Genomic DNA, 12,764 nt, shown 5'->3' on the forward strand with positions numbered 1-12,764 from the left:
CTTGAACGCAGAGAAAATCGTAGCAATTCAGATCCGCAAAAAATAATTTAAATCAGAATTTAGACTACAGTCGATCATTCTTTGTGTTGCTGCTCGAACCGGTCATTGATTTTGAATACTTTTTTTGCCACTTTTTTTTTGCTATTTGTTTCCGCTTTTTTCTCTGTGTTTTGCTCTGCTTTCGCTGTCTCTGTCTCGTCTCTGCCGGCAACTGGTTTGCGCTGTCGACGCTTTGAAATATTTTCGCGTACCATGTGGTTTTCCTCAATTATTTCTCAGGGCAATGCTACACTGACAGAGATTTTTCCCAAAAGGGGAATCAAAAAATGAGATAAATTTCGTAGTGAATTTTTTATCGGATCGGTAACAAAGGGAGCGAGAACCTATTGTCGTTCTCTTTTCGTTTCGTGTAAACAATCGTTGCTAGTTGCTTGCGCTCTTTTGTGGTATGCCATTACGCTTTGCTCCTCTTTCTGTTTTCTTTTGCTGTTTCTCTTTCGCGTTTTTGCCTATTTATTGCGCTCCGCGCTTTGTCTATGTGTTTCGCCTGAACTTGAGAGTCGGCGGCAAGAACCGACCACGTGGTCGCCGTCGAAATGAATGGCGCGCTACAATGTGGATGCTAAGCGTGTGGGCGCTGTTCGTGGAGTGTGTGGATCGCGCTCTTGTATCTTGTGAATATCTTGGATCGGCTCGACTTCAGGAAGTGCTTCATCAAATTTACATATGCGCCACTCTCGCTGCCCCAACATATTTATTTGCATATTAAACGGGCCCGATACGATACGATCCGCGCAGAAACCGCCCCAAACCGATCGACAGTCAAGAGTAACTTTCCAACAACACAGTTTCCCCCGTCACTGGAGCGGCCAATCTAAGTCGCACTTCTATCAGGAATATTCTCCGTTCCATTCTCCGGAGGAGATTGGAGGCCGTTGGCAGGTACAACACCATCTGTGCATCTGTGTGTCTGTGTGTGTTGCGTCAGTTCTGTGTTCTGGTCGAATCGTGCGCTTTGCGGCTGCATCAATTACGTCGTGAAATTAATCAGTTTGCCTTAATCTCAATAAATTAGAGATAACGCTTACGCGATATTTTTTCCTTCTTTTTTTTTTGCATTCTTAATGCCACACGCTACCGGTACAGTTATTGAATATAGCGTCCAATGCAAGAGTACTACGATGTGAGTGCCCATGCCCATGTGTTGAGATCTGTGTTGTGTATACATAAGAGTCAAGGAGAGGAGCGTGCCCCAAGGGGGATCTACAGTGTTTACGAAGAACTTAAAGCTTTGAGTGGATTTCGTCGTCAGAAGTTTGATAGATTTTCTGTTAGACTTTATCCAACTATTCTTCCGAATGCTTTACTGTTAAGTTACACTGGAAAAGAGAGAGAGCGCTACGCGTAAAATACTACATAATATACTGGCTAAACAATTTATCCGATATGGAAATATGAAATAATATTCCATTAATGCCTTTAATACCCCTTTCCGTTTGCTTTTTTTTCGTTTGTTTTTCTCCCCCTAAAGGGACTTCCTGACTACGCCTTTGGTCTGAAGCATTCCGTGTGGCCACATCAGGGGGGCTCGCTTTTGACAATCTGACTATAAACATATAAAACCATACACTTACATTCAAGTGTGCATCTGTATGAATGCATGTTCACATATTTATATGTATGTATGTATGTATGTATTTTTTAAATTCCTGATTGGAGCTCATCAACATTCGACATCATCTTGCCTCCAACGTCACAAGAACTTGTGTTCCATCCATGCAATAGCACAGAAAAATACCGATTCAGATACGGTTGATCAAGTGGATTATGGGGATATTATTAGCAGTAGAATGTTAAGAAGCGGAAAGAAGGAAAGTGGAATGAAATTCCAAAGGTTTTGATTTTCTTTTACTTTTCGAAGATTTCATTGCAAATCTTTCACTGTTCATTGCTTAACGCCCATTTCGCTAGCAATTATGAACCGAAAAAAAGTGTGTTCTCATTGCAAAAACACACACAATGCTCTCCACAAATTGTTGAGCTAACAAATTGTTACTAACAATATTCAAATTTCCATATAAGACACACACACACATACAGGGACGGAACCTATAAACAAACATCGGGCGAGGCGTAGCGGGCCAAACTGGAGCCCCAAACATCAGACCACCAGCAATACTTAGCACCAACAAGAGACGCCAGCCCCACCCCCCACATGGCCGCATACCAACACACTGTCGAGTCGAGACATTAAAACAGAAATTATAATTTTTTGAAGGCCAATCTACTCTGTTGTGTGCTTCGGGCTCACTCGTTTTGGATCGTTTCGGTTCGGTCTCGGGGGCTCCAACATCTTTCTAATGTCAATTGCTGCGATACTACGTCGTCGATTGCTCTTTATTCGTATTTTTGCTCGCGGCTTAAAAGCTTCGCGCAAGCGCAATAAGAGAAATGCGATGGTTGTGCCTGGGAGAGTACGTCACTGTCTGGCATCGTCACGTCACTCTTTCGACTGAAAGCTCCATTCGCTTGGCATTTTTTGGCGCCCAGTTTGAAACCTGAGTTAATGCCTTGCGTGTCCAGTTTGTCAAATTTGGCAGTGATTACGAGACGCAGCCTGCGACGGGGGAATGGAGAGCCAATCCACTGTGTATCCCGCCAACGGGCGACGACAGTTTGCAATTCGCCACGCGCCAACGCAAATGAAAAGCTTTATATACTCGAACAATATTTATATCCACTATCTTAAGATAACAGGGTTATATAAAATTAGTGTATGTATTAGCCAGAAATAATAGTTTCCGATGCCAAACGGTATAAAGAATAATAATATCAATTTTTGCAAGTTAATGCTCTTTACCTTTCCAACTCTTTTATTACTAGAGCAAAGCGAATTTGCTCCCATGCACCATAAAGGGTATCTCGTCGTCGGCCCAAAAACACAAGCCTCTCTTCAATGTTTATGGCAGCAATTATGGTCAAGTATTGGAGGGGTCTTGGTGGTGGGGTCCAGGGTATTGATGTCTGAGACGTTTGTGTAATCTGAATGGAATTTCTTGTGTATGGCGCTATGTGAGTGGGCGGTTGTTCATTGAGAGACTGTTCGATTGGTTCTAATAAGCTGGGACAGGCATTCGTTTCGATTTTAGATGTTGTCTTGAGCATTGTTATGTACTGTGATCCCCCCATGAAACTTACCTATACCAAGGTGGCAGTTACTCAAGCTTAACCTTTATAACCCGGCAAAAGATAACTACATACATACATACATATATCAGAGTTTATCTTTATCGTAGGGTTGTATATGCAAATCCCAAGGGCTTAGAAAAACTTTCTTGTTTGTCATTTTGTTTTGCTTGAGCAGCACCTCAGACTGCATGACTTTGAAATGTTCCAAAGTTCCAGTTAATGTTTGTTGAAAGATATCATTTTAGGGTTGTGTTTCTGTCTGTTTTTTGCTCCACTTTCAAATAAAATCCCCCAACAGTTTCCCATTATTTTCCATAAATTCTTCCCATATTTTGAATTGGATTTGCAGTCCACTTTGTAATCGTCTCTAATCCACCTGAAGCACGTCTGGCGACTCATCTCTGGACTGGGCCGCAACGATCTATAGACGATCCATAAAGTGGTGGATCGTCGGCCACAGCGTCTAGACTTCATTAGCCGTGTAATGTTGCGGAATTTATGTGGCAGGCACATTCAAAAAACACCAATAAACACTCACACATGGGGCAAGTGAGCCGGTGGGACTAGGCGAATAGGCTTAAACTGGTACTCTGTGAAGATGTGGAGAGGGGGGTGGAAAGAGGAGTTGTAGAAAAAAGTTATGGTAATAAAATACTTGTTCCCCAAAAAAAATAAAGCTTGAAGGCACGCACACACTCTGACACAGATTAATTTTCATATTAGACATTTGGGTATCATTTGGTTATTCGAAATATAATACGAGAATATGGATGTATTTATGTTCATATAAGCATTCCCCTCTTATATAGACAACTGCACAAATGTGCAGCGCTGGCATTATCAGTGGAATGCAATTTCGGGAAATTTTCCATCACGAGACAGTCAACGAATGTGCAAGAGCGAGAGAGAGAGGCCAAGAGTGAGTGGAAGAGAATGGCTCTAAGAGCACACTAGAGATAGTGTTCTCGAGAGAGCGATGAAGAGAAGTTGTGAGATAACGGCTGGCTGCCCACGTTGTCTTATCAGCAATGCCAAACGCGAAACCACCCAACGAAGCAACCCACCCAATCACTGACCCATCCACAATCCACACACACACCCCACAAACCTCGCCTCACAACCTCTATTAAATAGGCCCCCCTCTGACAGTCGGCACTCTCTGATCAGCTTTCGTTGAAGAATGTGTAAAAGGCATCAAATTTAAATTCCAAATATATTAAATAGGTAAACTATGGCTTTTATTTCTTGATTTTTACCACATGTACACATTTTTGTACATGTACATTAGCATGTGTCTGTGTTTGTATAAAAACGTGAAGAGTGAGCGGCAAAAATAAAATAAAAGGTGGTTTTTGTGTGTTGTGTGCGAGTGGAACGTAAGTGGGAGCAGCATGTGGAACTTGAACGGCCAGCAGCGGAGAGCAAAGCTTGTTCGCTCTCTCGCTCTTTTCCGATTGTTGCTTTGCCTCGTTTCCTATACGAACGACGTAATACAAGCACACACACACACACCAGAACGACCGCCTTTTTTGCGCCACGAAGCGAATGAACGATTGAACGACTGAAACGACGAATCAGTGTTCACAGTCGGCATCCAACTTTCCAACTAGAAGCAGCAGCGCGTTAACGAAGTAGTCTTGCGCGGTTAAAAGCCACGAGGTCGTTCATTTAAACACTACTTAACCCAAACTTCCCACCGTACCCCCTCCCCCCTAAAGCAGCGATCGATCACGCGTTTTGCAAAAATGAAAATAGAAACAAGTGAAAGAATTTTGTGTGCAACCAAAAACATGTGAAAGAAAGAAAAAGTGTCCCCACCAAAATAAAAACCGAATTCGAAAAAACTAAAGCGTAAAAAGAACGCGTTCCGTAAAGCGTAGCGTAAAGCGAAATAAAAGCAAAAGAGAAAAGAGGGAGTGAGGAAGAGTGAGAGAGAAACGGCGTATATACGAAGCAAGAGGCTTGGATGATCTTCGTCTCGAAGAAGTCACGTTGTTGTATTTTCTATATAAACGTATGGCGGGGTATATGCGATTTTAATATTTTTTGGCTTTTGGTGGAACACATTTGAAATTTCAACACGCACACCATTTAGGCGGTGGTGGGGTTGTGTGTGTGCGCAAATTGGAGTAAACCTGAAACGTGTTTATATTAAAAATTTGTTGTATTATTCCCCCCATTTGAACTTTAAACAACATTTTCGGTTTTCATTGAATTCTCATACGAATTCCAATTAAACGGTTGTATGTGTGCGTGAATGTATGTGTGCGTCCAATTGGCATGAATTGATGACGTGACGTGATCGTGATCCACACAGAGAGTGTTTCTCTTTCAGCCTCTCTCTTATCGTTTCGCGTGTGTGTGTGTTCTTGTATGTGCTTTTCTCTTCTTTGTTGTGCTTTTTGATTGTGTTTTTGGCTGGCTCTCTTGTGTTGTTTTTAATTATTTTTCTTGAATTTCATTCTAATTTTTAAATATTTTTGTAAATACAGCTTAAGCAAAAACCGCCGCCCAACAAAACACCCAAAAACCCCAAACCGAGCAAAAAGTTATGCTTATCCAAAACGTGTAGAAATCTGATAATATTCTATAAAAGTAAAGAAAGCACAAGTTTTGCTCAAAACAACAACCATCATCAACTATAACGAGAAATATCCCATAAAAACCCCTTTAAAAGTGCAAAAATACAAAGTCAAACAGTGCCAATTAACAAAAACTAAAAAACATAAATAAATCAACATCGTTAGCAGCTATCACATCTAATATCTACAAAGTATACCGCAGTCAACAAGGAGCAACAGTTTGCTGAACAAAATTCACAGCCATTTGGCACATTTTTGGCGGTAAATAACTGAAACTAAAACTAGAACTATACTTGCTAATAGAATAATATATGTATGCTATATCAATAATAATGATTCGACACAGAGATTATCTGAAAGATCTGTGAAATTAAATTAAGTGTATTTTTTAATTTAAATAAGAATTTATACAAGAGGAGGTTTTAAAGTAACTTTTTTCAAAGAATTTGTACTATTTCGGTACTCTTGGGGAACATTTTCCCTAACGACAAATTCTATGAGAATAGGTTTTGCCAAAAATCCATGGGGTTGCGTACCAATTTCCCATGAGCTCAACGGTAATTTTTCTCTAAGAATAATTTCCAGTTAAAATTTTAAAGTCAACCAAATTTTTGTGTAGCCTTTCAAGCTTTTTTCAAGATCAATAAGAAAGTGACTTTCATTTGAATAATGAAAAGAAAAGTCATGCTCGATTTGTATTCTGTGGCATTCGTGCGGTGTTTTATTAGATTGGTTTTTGTGTTACTTTTATTCGACTGTCGAGTGTGGAGGGTGGGGAACCTGCGGGTATTGGTGGGGAGATCTTAATTAGAGCAATGCTGATAATGCCTCTAAATATAGAACATTCAGCGCCACACACCATCCACTGATAGCACACTGAAACCCTCAAGCCCCCCAGAGCCCCGAGTGTCGTGTGTCGCTTGTACATAATAGTTTGCTCTTGCTGTTTGTATTTCCCCTGATTTCCCCCGGATTTTCGATTCGATTCGTTTGCTACGAGTACGAGCAAGTACTCGCATGTTTTTGTATTTTTAAAACACATTTTGAACACATTATTGACATTGAAATGTGATTAGGTTTAATTTTAATAAATGGGTTGAATACGCCACTCAGTTTGGCTGTCAAAAAGAGTTCTTTGTGATAAGGTTTCTATTTTATCTATCGCTGCGGTGAGGTGCCAAGGTACAGAAGCTGATGGCCCACAGTGGGTTTGTGTGGCTGTTATCATATCTTGAGTGTTTGCTGGCCACATTGGTGGAACGTGCCGCACTGATAAGGTTTAGAAAATGTGCTAAAGTTTGTTGAACAATTTTGTAATTGGGAGATGGAAGAAATCTGGGGATGGAAGAAAGTAGGGAGAACAATTTACGGGAATATAGAAGGAAGATGGAGACCTAAACGTTAGAAATTAGGATCCAATTTGAAAGACAAAAGATTTCTGCTCAATTTCTGCATCATAAAACTCTGCAATGAAAATAAATACAAAATCAAACCAAAGCTAATTTTAAAGTTTAGCCTCAAATGCGTGAAATAACCACCGATCCTTACAACCCACAAACCAGCGACATGTTCCAGATGCGGCACAGAATCTATCTCAAAATCATCATCAATTAATATGATTAACTGGAAAGGCGGATGATCACATCACAAGTTTTCCATCCATCCATCCGTCAAACGCATCAATCCGTCGATCGACTGCTGGGTTTCGGAATCGTTTTGCTCTTTTAATTATTTTAATGAATTCTACAAACATTGCACGCGCTCTTTTGCCTACTTCCTACATTTGCATTCGCTGCTGCTGCTGCTGTTGCTGCTGCTGCTGCTGTTGCTGCTGCCGCCGCTGCATTCCTCCTTCGGTGACTGTGAACTATTGCACATTGCCTTTGTGCCGCCGCACACTCACGTGCTCCCCGCTCTCCGTTCTCCCTTGAAGCGCTCTCTTTCCTAGCGCGTGTTTCTCTCCCAAGCCTCCACGTGTGTATGTTCGGGGGAAGGAAGGGAGAGATAGAGGGAAATAAAGGGGCCAGAGACTCTGGGCTGTTAGTTAACTGCACTTTCAATAAGCTTTTATTTGAATAAGCTTCCGCGATAATTGACTTAATAAATTATTAAATATTAACATCGTAGAAAAAACCAGAATGCAATGGGAATGCAGGCACTTGTCGCTGGCGAGGAGAGTACTGCCTGCCTGCTGGAATGAAAAGTAATGAGAAAATTATGGAAAGCATTTCCCTCCTTCCCTTCTACACGTGTTTTCCCCTTCGCTTTCTACTACGCAGAATGCACAAAACAATAAAAATGTAGAAGAAACCACAAGTAGAATACACAGATACAGAAGGAAAGTGTCGCCTAAAGAGATTTGTTGTCCAAGGTTTAGGTTTTGGGATTGTCAAGGGGTTAAAGCCGTAAAGCTTCGGACAAAGATAGGAGCAAACGAGAGAGAGAGAGCGACAGGGACAAACATTTGAGATAAGCGCAAACCACAAAAAAAGAGACACAGAGGGAGAGAAGCGTACCATAGCAACAGTTACAATGTGCATAAAAATATGATGTGCATTATTGCTGCTGCTATTCCGATTTATCTTTGCTTTTATCTTGCACTGTCTCTGTCTCGCTCCTGCTTTCGAATCACACAGCGAATGGAGTACAGAAAGAGAGAGATATTGAAGGATTATCGTTTGAAAAATGATTGCAACGGTGGTAGACATATGAAAGCCATTGAAAAATGAAGTGGAAAACCTCTTTTATTGAATTTATTCCTAGAAAAAACGATTAGGCTCAAAAGCCCTTTGTAACCCACTTAAAATACTTTATCCTGAAGCTTCAAAAATCATGCAAACAACTTTAAGTTTTTAAAACCAGTCTTTTAAATTATTTTCTTAAAAAAGTGTACGAATGCATTCCAATTTCAAGCAAGTTCTTTATCAGCAGGTTAGCTTGTGCTCGGAATATAATTAAAATACTTAAAAACCAAAGGTCGTTCCGGCTTTATGGAGGGTGACAAACCGCACACACACACACACATGCGAGAAACACAGACGCACAGACGAGGAGAGTATAGCGGACAAGTGACTTCGATGTGGCCTCGTCATCGCCATCATTATCATCATCATTATAATGATCATCATTATGATCCCCCACATTGTAGGGTCGCGAGGTGCTTGGGTTTGGGCTTTGGGCTTGGGCTTGGGCTGGGGATTGATGTCGTTGTCGTCGTCGTCGTCGGCTCATTAGGCAGAGGGCCGACCAGACCAGATCAGCGCAGACCATACCAGTTGTTGCTGTGTATTGTGGCTTCGATGCCGCTGCTGTCCGATCGACCAGCTGTCAGTCTCTGCTCTTTATTTTCTCTGTTTTAGGTTTCTTTTTATTTTTTCTTCTTTTGCTCTTTTTTTTAGTTTTTGGCTGGGGAGACCTTCTCTCGAGAGTTGACTTACTTTGCTTTATAATCCTGTTTGACGGGTTACGGCTGCTGCTGCTGCTGCTGCTGCTGCTGGGGAGCAGATCTCTTTTACTTCCACATTGCTGAACCTGGTATTATGTGTGGTGAGGTGAGGACTGGGTACGGGGACATGCATACGAGCAAAGTAAGAGTTTCCAATGCCTACGAAAATAATCACATGGTTTTGAGGGGCAGAGCATCGCATCTGGCAGATAGTTTTGTGATCCCGGTTCGTGATCTTTCGGTTTCCCCTTAAAATGATAAGCAGAGTGACAGCAGCAGCCAGCAGTGGCGGCGCTGTCAAGGGAGGGTCAGGTCCATCATGTGCTTCAGGGCCTGCCATTGAGGCGGGGTCGCGTGAGTGACCTTATAGTTTTGATTCCTTCGTTAGATTTGCCATGATGTTATTTATAAGACATAATATAATGTAGTACAAATAATTCGTAATTTTTTTGGAACTAACTTCAAGCTCTGGCTCATTGGCAATCATTTTCAGGATCACCATTTGTTGGAAGCATTTTACTATTTATATTTTTTAACAAATCTATACATTTCCAACTTTACTGATAATTTCCCGGGCCACTCACTTTTTTACAAACTGCATTTTGCGGTCTCTTTCTTTTAATTCTAAGCCATTCAAAATGCGGTTGTGGATTAGTCTAGATTTAGGCTGTGTTTTTTAATTTGATTTCTATTTCTAGCTAGAAATTAGTGTTTGACCTACTTTTTATTGATTATGATTATAAAACCTCCTCCTCCAATTAACACTCCCTTAATGTGTTGTCTACGCCCCTGAATCCTACGACTTTATGGCTAATCATTTGATCTCCGAAGAGGGCAATTGGCGGCTCTCCAGAGCAGATGTTCTCAACGGCAAGAGATTTTTTTTTTGGTAGAACTGTTGGCGCTGATAGCGGCACTTTTCTGTACCCCTGAGAAATGGATGAAACCAATACATATAGAATGTATGTACATATGTACATATGTATGTATGTGGGGGAATCAAACGGAACCAATGAGAAAAGTTCGTGGGAGAAGCAGTAGAGAGGAAAGCGAAAAGAGAGAACTATTAAAGGAATTACGTAACAAGTGTTCGGTTTATTTTTGTTTTGTTCTTTGTTGCTCTGTTGTTTTTCTTTTCTTTCGCCTCGATTCGTTTCGTTTTATACTTATTTTCGTTTTCTTTTGTACTTTTTGTTCTCATTCTCATTCGGATTCTGTTTTTATTTTCATTATATCTTTTTTATTATTGCCATCTTTATTTAGTTTGCTTTTGTGGGCTTTTTTTTTTTTTATTATTATTTAAGATCTGTTTTTACCTTCCGTTTTATCTCTTATATACAACCACCTATACAGAGATGCATTGGTTGTAGAAATTTTCAACTTGTTGCGTTGCCCCATTTACCATAACAATTGCCACACCTCCCTAGACATGTGAAAACCAAAAGAGACAGCCCGAGTCATTTCCCTAATGGGGCGCTTGTCAAATGATATTTGCCTACATTTTGCTGCCCATGACATTGAAATACTTTGCCCCCAAATACTCGTACATTTCCCCACAACAATTTTCGTACAAATATTTTGTAATATACCAAAAGGAATACATACATATGTACATACATATGTACATAAGTATTTAGTATGAGACTATTTTCAAGGCTAATTTCTTCAACCCACACCCACGCGGGGGGATGGAAAACAAACATTTTTATTCTGAATCATCTGATGCTGAACATCTTTGAAAGATTACATATGGTATATGCGTTTTACGAAGTAGGTTATAGCTGTCTGCCCAGCGGTTGTTTAGAAGTTTATGGATTAGCAATCATTAACATAATCTCACACATGCTTTTTCGAGAGGTGCTTGCTATTGATCTTCCTATGATCAGATCGGGGGAAAACACCTACGCAAATATGCGTCAGCCTTTAATGTATTGCCTTTAATCTGATGTAATCAACAGGGTATGGAAAACCCCATCTCTTAATCTTAATCTTTATCTATCTCTTAATTGGATTTTAAGCCCTGTGACGCCTTTATTCACTTCAGGCCATAGGCCACAGGCAAAAAGCAAATCAAATCCACTTCCAAATCCACTATTTTCCATCTGAGACGAAAGAAACTTTGTTTTGCTTACATTTTGTTTTGATGTTATTGTTATTCGGTGTTGTGTTGTTTCATATAATGACGTTCTACAATATTATCAACGCTTATTGCATATTATTCAATGTATTAGCATTCGCATTCGCATTCGCATTTGGGGGACGTCTGTGCGACGCAATTTGTGCTTGGCCGAAAATACAATTTACTCGTCTCGTAGATTATATTTAACAGACAAAAAATGCAAAGAGAAAATGCTCATCTTAATTTACTCGAATTAGTTGGCAGCAATTAGAACTGTACACTCCCCCAAATGGGTTATTTTTGGATGGGGAAAACGCACTCTACGACGCATTTGCTACCGGTTCAAGCCAAAGGGTATAAGCGGCTCTCATGTGTCCATCAATATGTAAATCTAATTTTCAAATCCATGTGGAATGTATTTACGCGGAAAGAATAGCATGCCGTAGTTTTTATGAAGAGCATCAATGCCATGCATAGACACTAAAAGAACGTGATAAAAAAAGCATAGAGAAAGCGATCCAAAGACACGACCCCCCGAAGGTACACGAAGGTGAAGGTGCGTGTGAGCCGAAAGCGAGAACCGAAACAATGCTCAAAAAGGTGTTTCGTTTTTCGTTCTCACTCTCTGCAACTTTGCTTAGAGCGTATATGCCAGTCGATCATTGTTTTTGCTGCTCTTTGTTGTGCTTTCTCTCTCTTTCTCTATTTTTGACAGCCTCTCATTATATTTCTGCTTTGATTTTTGTGGCTTTTACTTGCGTAGTGTTGTAGCTGTAGTTTGTAGTGGCTTAGGTCAGGTTGTTGGAATGTTTCTTTATTTTACTGTTCCCCATTCGCTTTGCTGCTTAATATTTTTTTTTTCCTGAGGGGCACTATTATTTGCGGCCATAAACCTTTCGCCAGAAAGGTATTATATAATGACAAAAACAACGTCGTGCGACCTTATCTAAATAATTACGTTATTTAAATACGCACACAAGCACAAGTACATATCTGTATGTAGATAATACATGTAGCAACGGGCATAATTCTGAGTGTTTTATGTGTTTTCGCCAAATACTAAAGTTTGAGGCCCAAGCAGAGCCAGCGATGATTTCCCAGAACAAAAATCGTTCGTTGATGCGACGCGATGTTCAGGTAGGCCGCCCGCCACAAATGATTTTTAGGTAAAAGAAAAAAAATCCCGAATGAATGAACTTCCGTGTTCTCAAGGCAAATGCTTTGGCCCCACCGCCCGTCTGTCCGTCTCTTTCTATCACTCTCTAGTCGTTCCTACTTCTACGTCTACATACCTCTCTTCCCCTCTTTCTATGTGTTGCCGTTCGCTGAAATAAAAAATGCGAATTTACGCATACAGAGAGGTATGTATAATTGAGTGCCTGTGTGTGGGTTTAATTGAGTTACGCGCCTTTACACACACTTTTCAATT

At 40.5% G+C, this 12,764-nt stretch overlaps 1 protein-coding gene across 1 annotated transcript in view; it reads left to right on the plus strand.

The window, feature by feature from the left end:
• Positions 1-4,721: 4,721 nt before the first annotated feature.
• LOC117899730 (forkhead box protein O) overlaps positions 4,722-12,764 on the plus strand; it is a 33,143-nt gene continuing 25,100 nt past the window's right edge. Inside the window, 2 exon segments of the mRNA XM_034809974.1 lie at positions 4,722-4,848; positions 5,682-6,032. The gene's annotated coding sequence lies outside the window, so the exon portion shown is untranslated.

This window comes from Drosophila subobscura, chromosome O (genome assembly GCF_008121235.1).
Source record: "Drosophila subobscura isolate 14011-0131.10 chromosome O, UCBerk_Dsub_1.0, whole genome shotgun sequence".
In the NCBI taxonomy this organism is placed as follows: Eukaryota; Metazoa; Arthropoda; class Insecta; order Diptera; family Drosophilidae; genus Drosophila; species Drosophila subobscura.